Below are 24,233 nucleotides of genomic sequence, written 5' to 3' on the forward strand. Positions count from 1 at the left end.
GGTTGTGTTGAATGTTACAGAAACAGGCTCTGAGCAATGTTTCCATTCACTTGTGTTGGAGTCACTGACAGCCACGTGGTCAGTCAGTTTCAGGCTGATGGATCAGTTTCTCTGTCCTATTAGATGGTGGTCACTTGCTCAGTTTCCGATGGCTCACCTGAGCGTCAGTCCATCAGCTGCTGAAACCCTGCATCCAGCATTTGTTCCCCCTCACAGTGACTACTCCAATACAGTCCCAGCTTGTCTCCCACATTCACCTCCACATCCTCATGATCACCTCAGATTCTACTGTCTGTGTCCTTGCAGCAAGTTGTGTAAGACACCTACTTCAGTTTTAACCTGATCTATATTATGTTCAGAAAGATCATTTCAAAATGTGGTTCACTGCTTCTTCAGGACCTTCCTGAAGAAGGGCTTATGCCCGAAACGTCAATTCACCTGGTCCTTTGATACTGCCTGACCTGTGCTTTTCCAGCAACACATTTTCAGTTGTAATTGTAGTAACCAGTTAATTACAAGTTACTGACAAAATATTTTAAGAGAAGCTGCTATTGGTGGTGGAAATGCTGCTGGTTGGTATAAAAGAGGGCTGCGGTGAATACTGTACTCGGTTTTGATGAGAAAGTTGAGCAATGTAAGATTCTTTTATCTTTCTTAATAAGAAGAGGCAGAGATTGTAGCTAGGACATCCACAAACATCTACCCTCACCATCACTGATGTTCAGTAGCAGCAGTGCCAATCAAGCGGGCTGCTTTATTCCGGATGGTATCAAGTTTCTTGAGTGTTGTTAGGGCTGCACTCATCCAGGCAAGTGGGAGTATTCCATCACACTCCTGACTTGTGCCTAGTAGCGTTTGGACAGGATTTCAGAAGCCAGGAGTTAAATTACTCTTGTAGCCAATGTGTTTATGTGGTGAGACCAATTCAGTTCCTGATCAATGATTATCCACAGGATAATGTTGATAGTGGGTGTTCAGTCATGGTAACACGCTTTGATTACCGGTTAGATTTTGGTAATAATTAGTTTTAAAATGGCTGATAACAAATTTAAGAATGATGAGAAAACCCTTATTGCAATGTAATTGTGCAATATGTTGGAAAAAAAATTAAATATTTATGTGAAAAATAGTTAGCAATTTCTTAATTGATAAGACTGATTAATGATCCTTCCATTAATACGAGAATTCAAATAAAAGAGAATGAGAGAGTTAAAATGAGTGTTGGGTGAGAGAACTTTGGTTGATTGCAGGTGTGTTGACCTGAAAAGAATGTCAATGTTTCATTATGATACTGGCTCTAATAAATAATGGATTGAACGAAAATGTAAATCTCATGATGGTGTGATAATTGAAATGACAATTAAATAATATTTAATGTGAGAACGCAACACTTAAAATGATACAATATTTTCAAAGCAGTTTGTACTGGATAATGAATTAAAATATTGGGTTAATTTTTTTTAAAATCTCACTTTAGAAGATTATTCATCAGAATTATTCTGTCATTGAAAAAACCTCATTTATTCAAGAATTCTGCATTTACCTCATTTCTGTCTTTTTTCCACAGGGATCTGTACTGGAACCCTTCTGTTTGCGATGCAATTATATAGAAGTGACATGGATTAAAATCTAATTGGGTGAGTTAATAAGTTTGCAGATGATATAACATTCAGTGCAGTTGGGGACAGTGTAGAGTGTTGTCAAATAATGCAGCAGGAAAAAGAGAAATTGCAGATATGGGCAGAGTAATTAAAGGTGAAGTTTAATCCATACAAGTGTGAGGTGTTTCACTTTGGAAGCTCAAATGTTAAAAAAAAGTAGATAGTTAATGGCAGGACCCTAACAGCTTTATTATTCAAAGGGATCTTGACGTTCAAGACCATGGCTCCCTGAAAGTGACCATGCAAGTAATTAGGTGGTTAGGAAGGCAAATGGCATGCTTGCCTTTATTGGTCAGGGAACTGGTTACAAGAGTCAGGAAGTCATGTTGTAACATTTTAACACTTTGGTTAAGGCATACTTAAAGTATTGTATTCACTTTTGTTCGCCATGTTCCAGGAAGGGTATGGATGCTTTGGACAGGGTACAGAGGGCGTTTACCAGGATGCTGCCTGGATTTGGAGAGGCGAGAAAAATTCAGATTGCTTTTTTGTGAAGTGGCGGAGACTGGGGGAAGCCTTGATGGAAGTCTGTACAATCATTAGATACGTAGATAGGGTTGACGGTCAGAAAGTTTTTCCCAGAGTTGAAGCGTCAAAAACTACGTGACATGTGTTTAAGGTTAGGAGGGAAAGTTCAAGGGGCATGTAAGGGGCAATTTGTTTTGTACACAGGGAGTGATTGGTGTCTGGAATGAACTTCCAGGGTTGGTGGTGGAAGCAGATACATTAAGGCTCTTTAATGTTCATTTCGATAATTTGGAAGGATATGAACAAAGGGTAGGCAGAAGGGATGAGTTTCTTTTGCATTATGTTCAGCACAACATTATGGGCCAAATGGCCCATTCCTGTGCTGCACAGATCTTTGAGAGAAAGGTAATGTCTATCTCATATGACATTTAATCTAATCAATATTTAGCCACTGGTGTCAGAAATAGGAAGGAAATAAGTAGATAACGAACTTGACTATAATCTAAAAATATAGTCAATTAAATTTACAGAGGTAATTTTTTTTTATTTGTTCTGAATTATCAGATTAGCAACTTTGATGGAGATGTGTTTAAAATGTTTGCAGTTATTGATGTTCTGACCCAAAATTACCCTTGTTAAACTGAAGATTGGACCAGAAACCTGTTAGAAAACTTGAAAATATTCAGTAAGGTGCGATGCACATCATAATTTCTTACTGCCTATACTACAATAACAAAATCTTTCAGGTCTACACCAAAAAGCATTGATTTGCAGCCAATGCTCATTATAAATATCTGAATGCTACTCGTTTCAACAATCAAAGTAATCTCAGCCTCATTGATAAAGAGATATCTTAGACATTTCACTAATAATTACTGTTTATGTTGACACATTGCTCGTTCAAACATTAATGAGATTTCTCATTAATATTCAGTTCAATGATAGCATATTAATAATTTAGTTATTAATATCTAATAATTGATCAATCCAGTAAGGGATATAACAGTGGAATTATGGCTCAGTACCTTAACTGATGGAAAGATATTGTTGTGTTCACTCTCCCAATTATTGTGAATATCGATGTGTATTTTGATTTGATTTGATTTTTCTTCAACATGAAGTTTTATTGTATTTCTGATCACAGTAATAGTTAAATATTTTAAAGCTAAAAAAATTCAAATTTGTGACTTTTTTGTCAACAAGAAAAAAGAATTTACATGCGTATGTTCTTTTCTTTATCAGAGTAAATTTTGAATTGTTGGAAGTTATACATGTGTGTAAGGAAGGGGAGCTGCCTGCAGCTGAATAGTTACATTGAATGATTTTTTATTGCGATTACATCCTGCTGCTAATCATTCTAGTTATCTTTTCATTTCAGGAAAAACTGCTTTAAACATATTCCACAGTTGTATTTTGCATGAATTTACAATAAGCGCATGGTATGTGTATTTATCTTTCTTTCAATTGCCATGATTTTAATTTTTAAGTAAGAGCATATGTGCTTAGTACCATATCACAGCAAACCCGTTTGGAAATATTGAATCACTTAATGTGTCAGTGTTCTAAAATAGATTACCAATTCATTGTTAGTCCAACAATCACACAGTAATTTAATTTAGGTTTTGTAACAAATATCGTGAGATTCACATTTCAATTTAAATCATTATTTCATAGTGCCAATTTTACTAAGAAAAAATTATCTTTTATTCCAGGTCAACACAACCACAAACCAAGCAATGATCCCTCATCCAACACTGACAGGAAATATCTGATATCTTCTCATTTGAATGTTCACAGAAATCATTGGATTCATATTCAGCCTTACAAATGAAGATACGTCTGATTGTTTTAGACTCCAATTCTACATGTTGCGGATTGTAATATGACATTTCTAATCATTTTAAGTTTACAGTGACTAGTTTTAACACTAATTGTTACTTATATCTAATATGTAATCATTGATCAAATCAGTATAGTCGGCTTTAAGTGTGGAATTAAGTCTCAGTGACGTAAGCATATTGCATGGTACAGTTTCCTAATGGTAGCGAATGTTGATTTTTATTTTAATGCTGAAATCCTTATTGATTTGCTGCTGTAGGGAAGCCCTGAGCAGCCTGCCTTGGAATTAAAACACAAAATGGTGGAGGGGAGATAAATAAGACCAACAGAGATCCCAAGGCCTGGAGATTATAGCACCTGTAAAACACCATGAACCAATAGGAAATTCGGGCTATCCATAGCGATGTTCATCCAAGATTAGGTGTTCTACAGGATCGGGTGTCTGTATCATGAGGGAAGGACTGTAACCATATTGCATGTAGACATTGTAATACAGAAGGTGTGTAAAAATACTGCTTTTTACTGTACACATTCGTGTGTCATGGACCTCCCTTCCTAGATTGGCCTCGGGGGGATGATCCCTGCATTAACTGATTGCAGCATGAGTAAACATCTTCCACTTGCCTGAGTTCGGCTATCTCCTCAGTCTTCATTCCCTGTCAGGGGAAATCACTCCTACAGCTATGGTGACATTTAAATTCAATACAAACACTTATTATCTGTGAAATTATTCCTTGCAGAGTGATATCATTTTCATGTTAATTTTTTAAATTTTTGTTTTCAAGAAAACAATGGAGGAACATCGATTTGTTATTTAGTTCAACTTTTACTAAATTTTAAATTATTGACAGGACTACACATGAGGGTGGCGGGGGGAAGTTCGATTCTTCAGCTCAAATGTCACATTAAGTGACAATTTCCATTTTTCAAATCATGTGACCTCCAAAATGATATTTATTTTAATTTCATTTTGAGGTAGTTTTATTTTCTTCCAACATTAGTTGTCAATGAACAATAATCACACAATTATTAGTTTTTTTGCTACAAAATGACTCCCTGTACCAAATGTCATTAACTCGATGTTTAGTGCATAATAATACCCACTTTCCCATCCTCATTATTTTCTTCCTAGTTCTGACATTTATCTAAACATTTATCATGATAAAAGTTACATTAATAAAATAGACATGAACCAACCAAAAAAAGTTGAATGATGTTCAATTGTTGCTGAGATTTTTTAATTATTAAAGCCACGTTTTATATTTTACTTTTCAGTTTATTAATCTTAATGAATATACAATCGACATCAGAGCAAAGTGCATTCAAAATATTAAGTCAATTTATCTATCAGGATTTTAGAAACAATTATCAATTACAATAATTACGCAATACTTTAACTTAGGCTTTATAACAAGTACAATGTGCTTTTAATACCTTCCATATTTCTTAGTGTGAGTGCTACAACATTAAAACTTGTTTGATAAGGCCAATACGCCCACAAAAGACCAATAATTGCCATTGCAACATCATATGTAAATATCTGACTTTTGCTCATTTGAAAGATCACAGTCTTCTCAGCCATTGAAATTCAGAGAACACCAGTTAATTTACACTGCAATATTTCTCTTCATTTCTGAACATTACTCAGTGGAATAGTAAGAGGAGATACCTCATTATTCTTAAATTCATTAATAAAATATTTCAAATCGATTTGTTGCCAAAACCTAATAATTGTTCAATTCGGTAAGGGGTGTACATGTGGAACTATGTTTTCATATAATAATTAATGCAAGGACATTGCAATGCACAATCATTCAATCATTCTGAATATTGCTTTTCATTTTAAACTTGGAAACACTTTTGAATTGATTTGATTAGAAATCACTTCAATGTTAACATTTATTGTGTTTTTAATCACAATAACAATTGAATATTTTTCACGTGCAAAATCATTGAAATCCCCATGAATTTTTTGAAGCACACAAAAAAGGGTTGGCATCTCTCTTCTTTCATTAAACAACCACAGGAAATGGTGACTTAGAAATCGTGTATTTTAGAAAGAATGAAAGTTGTCTTCAGCTGAATAGGCACATTGATTGACCAATTCATCATTTTGTTCCAATTTATATGTAGATCAAAAGCATTGTAATTTGCATTTCTGAAAATGTGGAACTTATGAACATATAGAATAATTATATTCATTTTTATTTATAATGCACAGTAATCACACAATTCTGTCAAGTTGTCGTTCCACAAGTGATCATAAAAATCATGTTAAATTAAGACATTTGTTAACTCCCATCATTATTGTAAATTACTACTGAATTTTCAGAAGATTGTACACAGTATCCAACCATTTAATTCCAATCCAATTATCGCAATAAACATCTGATTAGTTTTCAGCCCTGCCCAACCTGGTTGGGAATGTTATGAAGGAATCTTGTGCAACTCTGGTCGTGTATCTGTTACCAGACCAGAGTTGTCTGGTCGTGTCTCTGTTACCAGACCAATTTCAATTCCCACATTGCACAGAGCTGTGCCAGAGCAGCTCTGAATGTTGAGAAGAAAATATCTAAGAATCGAATGAATTGCCTTTCAATTCAACATGAGATATGTTTTCATTTGTTGTTCATTCCAATAATCACAGTATCTGCTATATATATTCTTCAGTCCGCTAATAACAGAATGTATCTAATTACACTCAATCAATATTCTTTGCAAAATATTTGATAATGTTGCATTCACAAAGATGAAATATGCAAAGTAAAGATAGAACTTGATGCTTCAAAGGTATAAATATGAGAAAAAAATTAAGTTATTCTTCAGTTAAATAAACAAATGCCACTTCCTACTATATATCAATTTTTAGGTATTGATCTGTTTATGAGTTGTCTGAAATTTGTTTTTAGTTTTCCATTCATCTATTTATATTGAATGTACGATTGAAATGTTCTGAAAATATCCGAGTGCATTCATTTGAAAATTGAATTTGCACATTTCTCTCTAATCCAGTTTATTGCATGATGACTTAACAGTGTTTTGTTCAGCAAACCTCCTGAATTCCTAAAAATTGTCTAATCTTAAATAAGATCTTTCACACCCAGTTATCAGTCTGTTCCTAATTCATGTAAATATCTAAATTTATTGAAATCAATGTTCACACAAAACAGTGCACATAAAGCGACACAAAGATATTCATCATCAGCTGATTACTATTCAGTAGAATAACCTGAGTAAGTATCTTATTGTTCCTAGGACAAATGACAACAATAAACATTTATTTACTATTCTATGCAGTTAATGCAATTGAGGTGCTATATTTCAGCTCAGTCGTTAATGTTGATTTATATTGTTTAAACCAATAATTCTACTTTATCACAGATATTGACTATGCTACAATAATGTTGTAAAGCAAATCTTTGTCAATCTAACAATCTTTAAGCTCCTTTTTTGTTGTGTGTGTACAAGAGACAATTCAAATTATAACCATTTTTATTACAAATTGAACAAATACTGCATTTTAAATTTGTGAACTTCCCACATTTTTGCAAAAGGGTTAGCCTTCACTGTATATGTCACATTTAAAAACCTGCTATTTCAAATCATGCGTGCTACAAAATGATTATTGTTTTCATTTCATTGTAAGAAAAGATCTGCTTTGACCGTGTTGATTTTTTTGTCATTTCTATTCCAACATTATTCATCATTGTCCAAAAATGACAATATTATTAAAATCGCATATATGCCACATATCATTGACGACATTGTTCAGTTTCAAGCTCACTTTCATGACTTACTAATTCTCTTCCTAATTCTGACACAAGTTTTTAAACATTGATCATAATATTGATCATATAAATTGATGTAACATCTCTACAAGGAATCCAGTGTATGGAAATTCACAATTCTTGTATTACGTACATTTTTTACTTAAAAAAAGATTCTTGCTCAATAATCACTGAATGGCTCATTTTCCTTCAATCCATAAAGCTCGGTACAATGTTTTATGCCTCAGTTTACTGATCTTAATAAATATCCAATCAACATCACAGCAAAGTGCTTTTGAAATATTGATTCATTTTAATTCTTCAAAAGACAGCATTCATTATCAAGGCATTGCCATTACAATAATGGCACAATTATTTATAAAAAATGTCTTTTGAACAAGTATAGTGAGATTCACATTTAGATTTAATTCATTATGTCTTAGTGCTAATAGTACAGTATGAAAATACCTTTATTTTTCAGGTCACCTACCCCTCAAAGGAACCAATGACTTCCCATCCAACTTCATTGCAAATATCTGATGTTTGCTCATTTGAAAGATCACGGTAATCTCGGTCTTAAAATTCAGGAAAATGTAATTACTTTTCACTGAATTAATTCCAGTTCATTTCCAGACATTGCTCAATCACTTGCAAAAAGAGATTTTTCATTATTCATTAATGCATTGACAGACTTTGATAATTCAATTGTTGCTGATTTATAATAAAAATAATACTTATTCAATCTAGTAGGTTGCGCAAATGTGGATTTACGGCACAGTACATGAACCACTGTAAAGATATTGCAGTGCACAATCTCTCAATCATTGTAAGTATCAAATTTTATTTTACCTGTTGAAACATAGTTGAATTCAATTAATTACATTTGCCTTCAATGCTCACATTTATCGTGTTTGTAATCATAATACGACTGACGGATGTTTCATGCAACAAAATCAAATGAAAAAGAATTAGAATCTCTTTATTCTTTCATTCAACAATGGCAATGAATTTTGTTTTTTTAAATTTTGAACATTTTTGGAAAGAAGGGATATTGTCTTCAGTTGAATTCTTGCATTGACTCACTAATTCACTGTGTCCGCTACTTATTCTCTTTGGGTTGCTATGAAAAGGAATTAACTAGTTCTTCTGATTGTAAATTCTTGGAAAATATTTGAGAATGTTGTGGTTTTAAAGGTGACAAGGCGAAGTGATCGTAAGTCATCAGTTATTTTGCTAGAAAGAGCTTGATTCAAACATTTCGAACACACACACATTGTTATTCTGCTGTGTAACAAGGGGGAAAACAAGTCGCTTTCTTCAGCGTTAAGTTAATATATGCCACTTCCAAGTGTTCATTAGTCAGCTAATTACCTACATTTGTTATTAAAAATTGCAATTCGTCTAAATATTGTTATGACCTTTGATCAAATTAAATGTTTAATTACTGTTTATACATGAATTGCCGAGATTTTGTTCTTTTATTGTTTTCCATACACCTATTCGTATTGAATGTAAGATTGACATGCTTTGACAATATCGGAGAGTGTTCATTTGAAACTTATTTTTTAGTATCTTTCACTGATTTTACTTATTGCATCAGATTACATGGTACCTCAGTGGTTAGCAATGCTGCCTCACAGCGCCAGGGACATTGGTTTGATTTCCTCCTCAGATGACTGTGGGGACTTTGCACGTTCTCCCCAAGTCCATGTGACTTTGCTGTGGTGTCCTCAAACATTCCAAACATATGCAGGTTAGGTGCCCTGGCCATGCTAAACCGCACGTTGTGTTCACGGATATGTGAATTAGACAGAAATAAATCTGAAGAAATGTGATCGGGAAAAGTGTTTGGGTGGGTTACTCTTTAGAGCGTCATTTTTTTTCAAACAAATGGCCTGTTAATACACTGAGGTAACAGGGGTGCTTTCATAGCGTCGCTACTATTAAGGTGCGCCCCGAGATCTATGCCATGTTGGAACTGAAACAGAGGAATCGACAGAAAGGCTACAGAATGATATCGCATCCATTTGGTTTTGATATCGCATCCATTTGGTTTTCTTTAAATCACGGACGAGCAGGGAAATATAAACGGGGAGAGCGAGTGGGGAAGTGAGGCAGTTGCAGCTCTGGTGAAAGTCCAAAGGTTCCTCTGAGAGTGTAAATTATTTCATTGCTGTTGCTGATTGAATGAGCCACTAACGTGCGAACTGCCCCAAAATATGATTCAGGAATCTGGTACCAACTCTCGCGCGTTGAATAACGACAGACAGCTTCCAAATGAGGCCTTTCAGAGACGACTTTGGGGTACATTTGACAGACAGACAAGTTCAGGAATCCGTGGTGCGCTGTGACACCTGCGCAGCAGCTTCTTCCCTGCCTTTGAACCGGGCCGCCTGCGCAAGGAATGCAAATGCGGTACTGCTTTTCGTGGAAGGATCAGAACGCGGCAAGGACACTCTCAAACAGAATGGCATATGCATCAGAACCAGGTTGGAGAAAAACTTTATAATGCTTTACACAGTAATTAAATGGAGTTGCCTTACATTTCACTACGAGAGCAGATTCTTTCAAGCAAATTCGAAGGCAGGTTTGCAGATGGGAAAGCAAGCAAGAAAGCTCCGTTCTTGTCCATGTAAAAGGCCGCAGTTGACGAACAAAGCAGTTTCTGCCCAGTTTCGAACTGGGGACCTTTCGCGTGTTAGGCGAACGTGATGACCACTACACTACAGAAACCAGCCGCGGTCGCCGCCCTGCGGCGCAGTGGCATCCAGCACTGAAAGTTGAAGCCATTCTCCGTTTCACCTTTCTGTTTCCAATTGCTCGTTGTTGTCCAGCGTAATTGACATCTTGAAAACGTTAAAAAAGACACGTGAAATTGATGACAATATATAGACAATGATTTCGTCAATGTTTGGACCGTAGGGCGAGGTGGAATAAGCTGGGACGACTTTCCCTGCAGCGTAACGGCTGCGATATGATTTTATGGAAGGGTTGTAAACTGAGTATTTCTGTGTTTTACCCAAATTGGGGTGAGTTGAAAACTCGAGAGCATAGGTTTAAGGTGAGTGGGCTGAAATTGACAAACGACCTGAGGCACATTTCCCACACAGAAGGTTGTGCGTGTATGGAATGAGCTCCCAGAGGAAGTGGAGGAGGCTATTACACTCAGAAAATTGCAAAGGTAATCGGATGAGTTTCTGGACAGGATGGGTTTAGAGGGATTGGGGCCAAATGCTGGGGAACGGGACTTGTTTAATTTTGGTTATGTGGTGAGCATGGATGAGATACACCTAAATATCTGTTTCCACGCCGTGTACCCCCATAACGTCTTGTTGCTAACACTGGCTTTAAAGGATTACTTTTTAGCGGAGTTTTCCATCGCAGTCTGTGGCACAATCGTTTAGTCTGTTCGACTGCTCACGGGAAAGGTAGTATTGTGAAACACTGCAGATACGAACGACTTCCTTAATTTTGCCCCGACTGACCATACTCCGTGAAATTTTCCCAGACCTCAATTGAGGAGTTTTGCTGCTCGAAGTTACCTCAGAAACCCTGTTAACTCGTAATGTGCTGAGCGAATCGCAAAACAGAAAGCATTTTTCACGGAACACAAACAAAACTGGCATGCCGAATGCATTTTCAGACAGAGAGATGCATGAATGCTAAATGTGTCACAGTCCGAGGGCATGAGTCATAAAGTAATCTCACAACTAACAACAGGGCAATTCCAAACTACTCTTTCAAACATACTGCAGCGTTAGTGCACCACCACTTTCCAGACAATGCTGAAAAGAGAGATAGAAAGAACATCATAAGAACGGGCCATAAAAAGTCAATTTCACCAATCACAGTCTCGATTAGATTACCTTTTCCTTCTGATGTCTCCAGGACGGAAATGAAGGAAATGGGAGAAATTCAATAACATATGACACCGAAATTCATTGGAACGATTTTCCCATTGGACAAAAAACCAAATAACGACGAGTCGAGTCACCGCAGGACTTTGTTTCACAACAGCGATGAAATAATAGTCTCCATTCGGTTCCAGTAAAAGCACAAATCGCTTTGGAACAGCAGAGCTGTTTGCGATTTTCCGCGCGGGAGGCGAACGCGATCTTGACAGCAGAGACACTTGGACACTTCGGTCAAATAACCATGAGCTGCTAGACATTACTACAATTTCGATTCTTGCTTTGCTAAATGATTTCACACATTGCTCGAAACAGGACGACTTTCACGTTTACACGGAACACGAAACACACCTGACTACAGGGAAAATGCACAAAGCTGAGCAGGCCGTGTTCCACATCAAACCGTGCAGCATTTATTCAGTCACTGTGTCTGTTTTGCAGAAGAAGGGTCCCAAAGAATGTTCTCCACCCTAAAACCGGAGGTCGCATTACAATCCGAGAACGACAGATCACATTGTGAGCATGCTCTGACCTCGGGGCCGGTTCGAGATGCCACTTTCCGTGCCTTTTACTTTAACCGTGCAATTTGCTGCAGAGATGTTCACTCCTGGACATGAGCCACGTGGATACCAACTGAGTCGGAAACCTGTGCGGCAATCGACGAGAAGCGATTCAATAAATTTTGCTAACTTCCATGGTGCTTATTGGAAATGCAGTTTCTGTTCAAGTCAATCGAAAAGGCAGTTTCTGAACATAGTAACAGAAGTCAAAAGGTAATTACCTCACCCCACCCCCACTCCGGAAGAGGTGCTAACTGCCCTTGAGTGCTTTCTGATCTCGATGTGAAGAGCTCACACGCCTCTGAGTCACCTTCAAGTCTCTGTTTGCGGAGTGAATCACAAAGAAGGACTTTTACCAGAGCTGCAACCGCCTCACTTCCCCACTCGCTCTCCCCTTTTACATTTTCCTGCTCGTCAGTGATTTAAAGAAAACCAAATGGATGCGATGTCATTCTGTAGCCTCTCTGTCGATTCCTCCGTTTCAGTTCCAACATGGCTTAGATCTCGGGGCGCACCTTAATATTAGCGGCGCTATGAAAGCACAGGTTCAAAGGTTCCTCTGAGAGTGTAAATTATTTCATTGCTGTTGCTGATTGAATGAGCCACTAACGTGCGAACTGCCCCAAAATATGATTCAGGAATCTGGTACCAACTCTCGCGCGTTGAATAACGACAGACAGCTTCCAAATGAGGCCTTTCAGAGACGACTTTGGGGTACATTTGACAGACAGACAAGTTCAGGAATCCGTGGTGCGCTGTGACCTGCCTTTGAACCGGTCCGCCTACGCAAGGAATGCAAATGCGGTACTGCTTTTCGTGGAAGGATCAGAACGCGGCAAGGACACTCTCAAACAGAATGGCATATGCATCAGAACCAGGTTGGAGAAAAACTTTATAATGCTTTACACAGTAATTAAATGGAGTTGCCTTACATTTCACTACGAGAGCAGATTCTTTCAAGCAAATTCGAAGGCAGGTTTGCAGATGGGAAAGCAAGCAAGAAAGCTCCGTTCTTGTCCATGTAAAAGGCCGCAGTTGACGAACAAAGCAGTTTCTGCCCAGTTTCGAACTGGGGACCTTTCGCGTGTTAGGCGAACGTGATGACCACTACACTACAGAAACCAGCCGCGGTCGCCGCCCTGCGGCGCAGTGGCATCCAGCACTGAAAGTTGAAGCCATTCTCCGTTTCACCTTTCTGTTTCCAATTGCTCGTTGTTGTCCAGCGTAATTGACATCTTGAAAACGTTAAAAAAGACACGTGAAATTGATGACAATATATAGACAATGATTTCGTCAATGTTTGGACCGTAGGGCGAGGTGGAATAAGCTGGGACGACTTTCCCTGCAGCGTAACGGCTGCGATATGATCTTATGGAAGGGTTGTAAACTGAGTATTTCTGTGTTTTACCCAAATTGGGGTGAGTTGAAAACTCGAGAGCATAGGTTTAAGGTGAGTGGGCTGAAATTGACAAACGACCTGAGGCACATTTCCCACACAGAAGGTTGTGCGTGTATGGAATGAGCTCCCAGAGGAAGTGGAGGAGGCTATTACACTCAGAAAATTGCAAAGGTAATCGGATGAGTTTCTGGACAGGATGGGTTTAGAGGGATTGGGGCCAAATGCTGGGGAACGGGACTTGTTTAATTTTGGTTATGTGGTGAGCATGGATGAGATACACCTAAATATCTGTTTCCACGCCGTGTACCCCCATAACGTCTTGTTGCTAACACTGGCTTTAAAGGATTACTTTTTAGCGGAGTTTTCCATCGCAGTCTGTGGCACAATCGTTTAGTCTGTTCGACTGCTCACGGGAAAGGTAGTATTGTGAAACACTGCAGATACGAACGACTTCCTTAATTTTGCCCCGACTGACCATACTCCGTGAAATTTTCCCAGACCTCAATTGAGGAGTTTTGCTGCTCGAAGTTACCTCAGAAACCCTGTTAACTCGTAATGTGCTGAGCGAATCGCAAAACAGAAAGCATTTTTCACGGAACACAAACAAAACTGGCATGCCGAATGCATTTTCAGACAGAGAGATGCATGAATGCTAAATGTGTCACAGTCCGAGGGCATGAGTCATAAAGTAATCTCACAACTAACAACAGGGCAATTCCAAACTACTCTTTCAAACATACTGCAGCGTTAGTGCACCACCACTTTCCAGACAATGCTGAAAAGAGAGATAGAAAGAACATCATAAGAACGGGCCATAAAAAGTCAATTTCACCAATCACAGTCTCGATTAGATTACCTTTTCCTTCTGATGTCTCCAGGACGGAAATGAAGGAAATGGGAGAAATTCAATAACATATGACACCGAAATTCATTGGAACGATTTTCCCATTGGACAAAAAACCAAATAACGACGAGTCGAGTCACCGCAGGACTTTGTTTCACAACAGCGATGAAATAATAGTCTCCATTCGGTTCCAGTAAAAGCACAAATCGCTTTGGAACAGCAGAGCTGTTTGCGATTTTCCGCGCGGGAGGCGAACGCGATCTTGACAGCAGAGACACTTGGACACTTCGGTCAAATAACCATGAGCTGCTAGACATTACTACAATTTCGATTCTTGCTTTGCTAAATGATTTCACACATTGCTCGAAACAGGACGACTTTCACGTTTACACGGAACACGAAACACACCTGACTACAGGGAAAATGCACAAAGCTGAGCAGGCCGTGTTCCACATCAAACCGTGCAGCATTTATTCAGTCACTGTGTCTGTTTTGCAGAAGAAGGGTCCCAAAGAATGTTCTCCACCCTAAAACCGGAGGTCGCATTACAATCCGAGAACGACAGATCACATTGTGAGCATGCTCTGACCTCGGGGCCGGTTCGAGATGCCACTTTCCGTGCCTTTTACTTTAACCGTGCAATTTGCTGCAGAGATGTTCACTCCTGGACATGAGCCACGTGGATATCAACTGAGTCGGAAACCTGTGCGGCAATCGACGAGAAGCGATTCAATAAATTTTGCTAACTTCCATGGTGCTTATTGGAAATGCAGTTTCTGTTCAAGTCAATCGAAAAGGCAGTTTCTGAACATAGTAACAGAAGTCAAAAGGTAATTACCTCACCCCACCCCCACTCCGGAAGAGGTGCTAACTGCCCTTGAGTGCTTTCTGATCTCGATGTGAAGAGCTCACACGCCTCTGAGTCACCTTCAAGTCTCTGTTTGCGGAGTGAATCACAAAGAAGGACTTTTACCAGAGCTGCAACCGCCTCACTTCCCCACTCGCTCTCCCCTTTTACATTTTCCTGCTCGTCAGTGATTTAAAGAAAACCAAATGGATGCGATGTCATTCTGTAGCCTCTCTGTCGATTCCTCCGTTTCAGTTCCAACATGGCTTAGATCTCGGGGCGCACCTTAATATTAGCGGCGCTATGAAAGCACAGGTTCAAAGGTTCCTCTGAGAGTGTAAATTATTTCATTGCTGTTGCTGATTGAATGAGCCACTAACGTGCGAACTGCCCCAAAATATGATTCAGGAATCTGGTACCAACTCTCGCGCGTTGAATAACGACAGACAGCTTCCAAATGAGGCCTTTCAGAGACGACTTTGGGGTACATTTGACAGACAGACAAGTTCAGGAATCCGTGGTGCGCTGTGACCTGCCTTTGAACCGGTCCGCCTACGCAAGGAATGCAAATGCGGTACTGCTTTTCGTGGAAGGATCAGAACGCGGCAAGGACACTCTCAAACAGAATGGCATATGCATCAGAACCAGGTTGGAGAAAAACTTTATAATGCTTTACACAGTAATTAAATGGAGTTGCCTTACATTTCACTACGAGAGCAGATTCTTTCAAGCAAATTCGAAGGCAGGTTTGCAGATGGGAAAGCAAGCAAGAAAGCTCCGTTCTTGTCCATGTAAAAGGCCGCAGTTGACGAACAAAGCAGTTTCTGCCCAGTTTCGAACTGGGGACCTTTCGCGTGTTAGGCGAACGTGATGACCACTACACTACAGAAACCAGCCGCGGTCGCCGCCCTGCGGCGCAGTGGCATCCAGCACTGAAAGTTGAAGCCATTCTCCGTTTCACCTTTCTGTTTCCAATTGCTCGTTGTTGTCCAGCGTAATTGACATCTTGAAAACGTTAAAAAAGACACGTGAAATTGATGACAATATATAGACAATGATTTCGTCAATGTTTGGACCGTAGGGCGAGGTGGAATAAGCTGGGACGACTTTCCCTGCAGCGTAACGGCTGCGATATGATTTTATGGAAGGGTTGTAAACTGAGTATTTCTGTGTTTTACCCAAATTGGGGTGAGTTGAAAACTCGAGAGCATAGGTTTAAGGTGAGTGGGCTGAAATTGACAAACGACCTGAGGCACATTTCCCACACAGAAGGTTGTGCGTGTATGGAATGAGCTCCCAGAGGAAGTGGAGGAGGCTATTACACTCAGAAAATTGCAAAGGTAATCGGATGAGTTTCTGGACAGGATGGGTTTAGAGGGATTGGGGCCAAATGCTGGGGAACGGGACTTGTTTAATTTTGGTTATGTGGTGAGCATGGATGAGATACACCTAAATATCTGTTTCCACGCCGTGTACCCCCATAACGTCTTGTTGCTAACACTGGCTTTAAAGGATTACTTTTTAGCGGAGTTTTCCATCGCAGTCTGTGGCACAATCGTTTAGTCTGTTCGACTGCTCACGGGAAAGGTAGTATTGTGAAACACTGCAGATACGAACGACTTCCTTAATTTTGCCCCGACTGACCATACTCCGTGAAATTTTCCCAGACCTCAATTGAGGAGTTTTGCTGCTCGAAGTTACCTCAGAAACCCTGTTAACTCGTAATGTGCTGAGCGAATCGCAAAACAGAAAGCATTTTTCACGGAACACAAACAAAACTGGCATGCCGAATGCATTTTCAGACAGAGAGATGCATGAATGCTAAATGTGTCACAGTCCGAGGGCATGAGTCATAAAGTAATCTCACAACTAACAACAGGGCAATTCCAAACTACTCTTTCAAACATACTGCAGCGTTAGTGCACCACCACTTTCCAGACAATGCTGAAAAGAGAGATAGAAAGAACATCATAAGAACGGGCCATAAAAAGTGAATTTCACCAATCACAGTCTCGATTAGATTACCTTTTCCTTCTGATGTCTCCAGGACGGAAATGAAGGAAATGGGAGAAATTCAATAACATATGACACCGAAATTCATTGGAACGATTTTCCCATTGGACAAAAAACCAAATAACGACGAGTCGAGTCACCGCAGGACTTTGTTTCACAACAGCGATGAAATAATAGTCTCCATTCGGTTCCAGTAAAAGCACAAATCGCTTTGGAACAGCAGAGCTGTTTGCGATTTTCCGCGCGGGAGGCGAACGCGATCTTGACAGCAGAGACACTTGGACACTTCGGTCAAATAACCATGAGCTGCTAGACATTACTACAATTTCGATTCTTGCTTTGCTAAATGATTTCACACATTGCTCGAAACAGGACGACTTTCACGTTTACACGGAACACGAAACACACCTGACTACAGGGAAAATGCACAAAGCTGAGCAGGCCGTGTTCCACATCAAACCGTGCAGCATTTATTCAGTCACTGTGTCTGTTTTGCAGAAGAAGGGTCCCAAAGAATGTTCTCCACCCTAAAACCGGAGGTCGCATTACAATCCGAGAACGACAGATCACATTGTGAGCATGCTCTGACCTCGGGGCCGGTTCGAGATGCCACTTTCCGTGCCTTTTACTTTAACCGTGCAATTTGCTGCAGAGATGTTCACTCCTGGACATGAGCCACGTGGATACCAACTGAGTCGGAAACCTGTGCGGCAATCGACGAGAAGCGATTCAATAAATTTTGCTAACTTCCATGGTGCTTATTGGAAATGCAGTTTCTGTTCAAGTCAATCGAAAAGGCAGTTTCTGAACATAGTAACAGAAGTCAAAAGGTAATTACCTCACCCCACCCCCACTCCGGAAGAGGTGCTAACTGCCCTTGAGTGCTTTCTGATCTCGATGTGAAGAGCTCACACGCCTCTGAGTCACCTTCAAGTCTCTGTTTGCGGAGTGAATCACAAAGAAGGACTTTTACCAGAGCTGCAACCGCCTCACTTCCCCACTCGCTCTCCCCTTTTACATTTTCCTGCTCGTCAGTGATTTAAAGAAAACCAAATGGATGCGATGTCATTCTGTAGCCTCTCTGTCGATTCCTCCGTTTCAGTTCCAACATGGCTTAGATCTCGGGGCGCACCTTAATATTAGCGGCGCTATGAAAGCACAGGTTCAAAGGTTCCTCTGAGAGTGTAAATTATTTCATTGCTGTTGCTGATTGAATGAGCCACTAACGTGCGAACTGCCCCAAAATATGATTCAGGAATCTGGTACCAACTCTCGCGCGTTGAATAACGACAGACAGCTTCCAAATGAGGCCTTTCAGAGACGACTTTGGGGTACATTTGACAGACAGACAAGTTCAGGAATCCGTGGTGCGCTGTGACCTGCCTTTGAACCGGTCCGCCTACGCAAGGAATGCAAATGCGGTACTGCTTTTCGTGGAAGGATCAGAACGCGGCAAGGACACTCTCAAACAGAATGGCATATGCATCAGAACCAGGTTGGAGAAAAACTTTATAATGCTTTACACAGTAATTAAATGGAGTTGCCTTACATTTCACTACGAGAGCAGATTCTTTCAAGCAAATTCGAAGGCAGGTTTGCAGATGGGAAAGCAAGCAAGAAAGCTCCGTTCTTGTCCATGTAAAAGGCCGCAGTTGACGAACAAAGCAGTTTCTGCCCAGTTTCGAACTGGGGACCTTTCGCGTGTTAGGCGAACGTGATGACCACTACACTACAGAAACCAGCCGCGGTCGCCGCCCTGCGGCGCAGTGGCATCCAGCACTGAAAGTTGAAGCCATTCTCCGTTTCACCTTTCTGTTTCCAATTGCTCGTTGTTGTCCAGCGTAATTGACATCTTGAAAACGTTAAAAAAGACACGTGAAATTGATGACAATATATAGACAATGATTTCGTCAATGTTTGGACCGTAGGGCGAGGTGGAATAAGCTGGGACGACTTTCCCTGCAGCGTAACGGCTGCGATATGATCTTATGGAAGGGTTGTAAACTGAGTATTTCTGTGTTTTACCCAAATTGGGGTGAGTTGAAAACTCGAGAGCATAGGTTTAAGGTGAGTGGGCTGAAATTGACAAACGACCTGAGGCACATTTCCCACACAGAAGGTTGTGCGTGTATGGAATGAGCTCCCAGAGGAAGTGGAGGAGGCTATTACACTCAGAAAATTGCAAAGGTAATCGGATGAGTTTCTGGACAGGATGGGTTTAGAGGGATTGGGGCCAAATGCTGGGGAACGGGACTTGTTTAATTTTGGTTATGTGGTGAGCATGGATGAGATACACCTAAATATCTGTTTCCACGCCGTGTACCCCCATAACGTCTTGTTGCTAACACTGGCTTTAAAGGATTACTTTTTAGCGGAGTTTTCCATCGCAGTCTGTGGCACAATCGTTTAGTCTGTTCGACTGCTCACGGGAAAGGTAGTATTGTGAAACACTGCAGATACGAACGACTTCCTTAATTTTGCCCCGACTGACCATACTCCGTGAAATTTTCCCAGACCTCAATTGAGGAGTTTTGCTGCTCGAAGTTACCTCAGAAACCCTGTTAACTCGTAATGTGCTGAGCGAATCGCAAAACAGAAAGCATTTTTCACGGAACACAAACAAAACTGGCATGCCGAATGCATTTTCAGACAGAGAGATGCATGAATGCTAAATGTGTCACAGTCCGAGGGCATGAGTCATAAAGTAATCTCACAACTAACAACAGGGCAATTCCAAACTACTCTTTCAAACATACTGCAGCGTTAGTGCACCACCACTTTCCAGACAATGCTGAAAAGAGAGATAGAAAGAACATCATAAGAACGGGCCATAAAAAGTGAATTTCACCAATCACAGTCTCGATTAGATTACCTTTTCCTTCTGATGTCTCCAGGACGGAAATGAAGGAAATGGGAGAAATTCAATAACATATGACACCGAAATTCATTGGAACGATTTTCCCATTGGACAAAAAACCAAATAACGACGAGTCGAGTCACCGCAGGACTTTGTTTCACAACAGCGATGAAATAATAGTCTCCATTCGGTTCCAGTAAAAGCACAAATCGCTTTGGAACAGCAGAGCTGTTTGCGATTTTCCGCGCGGGAGGCGAACGCGATCTTGACAGCAGAGACACTTGGACACTTCGGTCAAATAACCATGAGCTGCTAGACATTACTACAATTTCGATTCTTGCTTTGCTAAATGATTTCACACATTGCTCGAAACAGGACGACTTTCACGTTTACACGGAACACGAAACACACCTGACTACAGGGAAAATGCACAAAGCTGAGCAGGCCGTGTTCCACATCAAACCGTGCAGCATTTATTCAGTCACTGTGTCTGTTTTGCAGAAGAAGGGTCCCAAAGAATGTTCTCCACCCTAAAACCGGAGGTCGCATTACAATCCGAGAACGACAGATCACATTGTGAGCATGCTCTGACCTCGGGGCCGGTTCGAGATGCCACTTTCCGTGCCTTTTACTTTAACCGTGCAATTTGCTGCAGAGATGTTCACTCCTGGACATGAGCCACGTGGATACCAACTGAGTCGGAAACCTGTGCGGCAATCGACGAGAAGCGATTCAATAAATTTTGCTAACTTCCATGGTGCTTATTGGAAATGCAGTTTCTGTTCAAGTCAATCGAAAAGGCAGTTTCTGAACATAGTAACAGAAGTCAAAAGGTAATTACCTCACCCCACCCCCACTCCGGAAGAGGTGCTAACTGCCCTTGAGTGCTTTCTGATCTCGATGTGAAGAGCTCACACGCCTCTGAGTCACCTTCAAGTCTCTGTTTGCGGAGTGAATCACAAAGAAGGACTTTTACCAGAGCTGCAACCGCCTCACTTCCCCACTCGCTCTCCCCTTTTACATTTTCCTGCTCGTCAGTGATTTAAAGAAAACCAAATGGATGCGATGTCATTCTGTAGCCTCTCTGTCGATTCCTCCGTTTCAGTTCCAACATGGCTTAGATCTCGGGGCGCACCTTAATATTAGCGGCGCTATGAAAGCACAGGTTCAAAGGTTCCTCTGAGAGTGTAAATTATTTCATTGCTGTTGCTGATTGAATGAGCCACTAACGTGCGAACTGCCCCAAAATATGATTCAGGAATCTGGTACCAACTCTCGCGCGTTGAATAACGACAGACAGCTTCCAAATGAGGCCTTTCAGAGACGACTTTGGGGTACATTTGACAGACAGACAAGTTCAGGAATCCGTGGTGCGCTGTGACCTGCCTTTGAACCGGTCCGCCTACGCAAGGAATGCAAATGCGGTACTGCTTTTCGTGGAAGGATCAGAACGCGGCAAGGACACTCTCAAACAGAATGGCATATGCATCAGAACCAGGTTGGAGAAAAACTTTATAATGCTTTACACAGTAATTAAATGGAGTTGCCTTACATTTCACTACGAGAGCAGATTCTTTCAAGCAAATTCGAAGGCAGGTTTGCAGATGGGAAAGCAAGCAAGAAAGCTCCGTTCTTGTCCATGTAAAAGGCCGCAGTTGACGAACAAAGCAGTTTCTGCCCAGTTTCGAACTGGGGACCTTTCGCGTGTTAGGCGAACGTGATGACCACTACACTACAGAAACCAGCCGCGGTCGCCGCCCTGCGGCGCAGTGGCATCCAGCACTGAAAGTTGAAGCCATTCTCCGTTTCACCTTTCTGTTTCCAATTGCTCGTTGTTGTCCAGCGTAATTGACATCTTGAAAACGTTAAAAAAGACACGTGAAATTGATGACAATATATAGACAATGATTTCGTCAATGTTTGGACCGTAGGGCGAGGTGGAATAAGCTGGGACGACTTTCCCTGCAGCGTAACGGCTGCGATATGATCTTATGGAAGGGTTGTAAACTGAGTATTTCTGTGTTTTACCCAAATTGGGGTGAGTTGAAAACTCGAGAGCATAGGTTTAAGGTGAGTGGGCTGAAATTGACAAACGACCTGAGGCACATTTCCCACACAGAAGGTTGTGCGTGTATGGAATGAGCTCCCAGAGGAAGTGGAGGAGGCTATTACACTCAGAAAATTGCAAAGGTAATCGGATGAGTTTCTGGACAGGATGGGTTTAGAGGGATTGGGGCCAAATGCTGGGGAACGGGACTTGTTTAATTTTGGTTATGTGGTGAGCATGGATGAGATACACCTAAATATCTGTTTCCACGCCGTGTACCCCCATAACGTCTTGTTGCTAACACTGGCTTTAAAGGATTACTTTTTAGCGGAGTTTTCCATCGCAGTCTGTGGCACAATCGTTTAGTCTGTTCGACTGCTCACGGGAAAGGTAGTATTGTGAAACACTGCAGATACGAACGACTTCCTTAATTTTGCCCCGACTGACCATACTCCGTGAAATTTTCCCAGACCTCAATTGAGGAGTTTTGCTGCTCGAAGTTACCTCAGAAACCCTGTTAACTCGTAATGTGCTGAGCGAATCGCAAAACAGAAAGCATTTTTCACGGAACACAAACAAAACTGGCATGCCGAATGCATTTTCAGACAGAGAGATGCATGAATGCTAAATGTGTCACAGTCCGAGGGCATGAGTCATAAAGTAATCTCACAACTAACAACAGGGCAATTCCAAACTACTCTTTCAAACATACTGCAGCGTTAGTGCACCACCACTTTCCAGACAATGCTGAAAAGAGAGATAGAAAGAACATCATAAGAACGGGCCATAAAAAGTCAATTTCACCAATCACAGTCTCGATTAGATTACCTTTTCCTTCTGATGTCTCCAGGACGGAAATGAAGGAAATGGGAGAAATTCAATAACATATGACACCGAAATTCATTGGAACGATTTTCCCATTGGACAAAAAACCAAATAACGACGAGTCGAGTCACCGCAGGACTTTGTTTCACAACAGCGATGAAATAATAGTCTCCATTCGGTTCCAGTAAAAGCACAAATCGCTTTGGAACAGCAGAGCTGTTTGCGATTTTCCGCGCGGGAGGCGAACGCGATCTTGACAGCAGAGACACTTGGACACTTCGGTCAAATAACCATGAGCTGCTAGACATTACTACAATTTCGATTCTTGCTTTGCTAAATGATTTCACACATTGCTCGAAACAGGACGACTTTCACGTTTACACGGAACACGAAACACACCTGACTACAGGGAAAATGCACAAAGCTGAGCAGGCCGTGTTCCACATCAAACCGTGCAGCATTTATTCAGTCACTGTGTCTGTTTTGCAGAAGAAGGGTCCCAAAGAATGTTCTCCACCCTAAAACCGGAGGTCGCATTACAATCCGAGAACGACAGATCACATTGTGAGCATGCTCTGACCTCGGGGCCGGTTCGAGATGCCACTTTCCGTGCCTTTTACTTTAACCGTGCAATTTGCTGCAGAGATGTTCACTCCTGGACATGAGCCACGTGGATACCAACTGAGTCGGAAACCTGTGCGGCAATCGACGAGAAGCGATTCAATAAATTTTGCTAACTTCCATGGTGCTTATTGGAAATGCAGTTTCTGTTCAAGTCAATCGAAAAGGCAGTTTCTGAACATAGTAACAGAAGTCAAAAGGTAATTACCTCACCCCACCCCCACTCCGGAAGAGGTGCTAACTGCCCTTGAGTGCTTTCTGATCTCGATGTGAAGAGCTCACACGCCTCTGAGTCACCTTCAAGTCTCTGTTTGCGGAGTGAATCACAAAGAAGGACTTTTACCAGAGCTGCAACCGCCTCACTTCCCCACTCGCTCTCCCCTTTTACATTTTCCTGCTCGTCAGTGATTTAAAGAAAACCAAATGGATGCGATGTCATTCTGTAGCCTCTCTGTCGATTCCTCCGTTTCAGTTCCAACATGGCTTAGATCTCGGGGCGCACCTTAATATTAGCGGCGCTATGAAAGCACAGGTTCAAAGGTTCCTCTGAGAGTGTAAATTATTTCATTGCTGT

At 40.9% G+C, this 24,233-nt stretch overlaps 1 long non-coding RNA gene and 5 other non-coding genes across 14 annotated transcripts in view; 1 reads left to right on the top strand and 5 right to left on the bottom strand.

The window, feature by feature from the left end:
* Window positions 1-7,727, top strand: part of LOC140471688 (uncharacterized) — a 48,356-nt gene extending 40,629 nt beyond the window's left edge. For 8 of the 9 annotated variants that reach the window (XR_011957179.1, XR_011957178.1, XR_011957177.1 and 5 more), the window contains 2 exons: window positions 1,568-1,637; window positions 3,842-7,727. This is a non-coding gene — a long non-coding RNA (uncharacterized lncRNA). Of the gene's footprint in view, window positions 1-1,567; window positions 1,638-3,507; window positions 3,569-3,841 lie in introns of all 9 variants that reach the window. The other variant, XR_011957183.1, reaches the window with a different exon arrangement.
* A 2,668-nt stretch (window positions 7,728-10,395) lies between these two features.
* trnav-aac (transfer RNA valine (anticodon AAC)) lies at window positions 10,396-10,468 on the bottom strand. The gene has a single exon. It is a non-coding gene; the product is annotated as a tRNA-Val (tRNA).
* Window positions 10,469-13,255: 2,787 nt separating this feature from the next.
* On the bottom strand, window positions 13,256-13,328 carry trnav-aac (transfer RNA valine (anticodon AAC)). The gene has a single exon. It is a non-coding gene; the product is annotated as a tRNA-Val (tRNA).
* A 2,787-nt stretch (window positions 13,329-16,115) lies between these two features.
* On the bottom strand, window positions 16,116-16,188 carry trnav-aac (transfer RNA valine (anticodon AAC)). Its single transcript has one exon. It is a non-coding gene; the product is annotated as a tRNA-Val (tRNA).
* A 2,787-nt stretch (window positions 16,189-18,975) lies between these two features.
* Window positions 18,976-19,048, bottom strand: trnav-aac (transfer RNA valine (anticodon AAC)). The gene has a single exon. It is a non-coding gene; the product is annotated as a tRNA-Val (tRNA).
* Window positions 19,049-21,835: 2,787 nt separating this feature from the next.
* trnav-aac (transfer RNA valine (anticodon AAC)) lies at window positions 21,836-21,908 on the bottom strand. The gene has a single exon. It is a non-coding gene; the product is annotated as a tRNA-Val (tRNA).
* Between the last annotated feature and the right edge of the window lie 2,325 nt (window positions 21,909-24,233).

This window comes from Chiloscyllium punctatum, unplaced genomic scaffold, assembly GCF_047496795.1.
Source record: "Chiloscyllium punctatum isolate Juve2018m unplaced genomic scaffold, sChiPun1.3 scaffold_154, whole genome shotgun sequence".
NCBI lineage: Eukaryota > Metazoa > Chordata > Chondrichthyes > Orectolobiformes > Hemiscylliidae > Chiloscyllium > Chiloscyllium punctatum.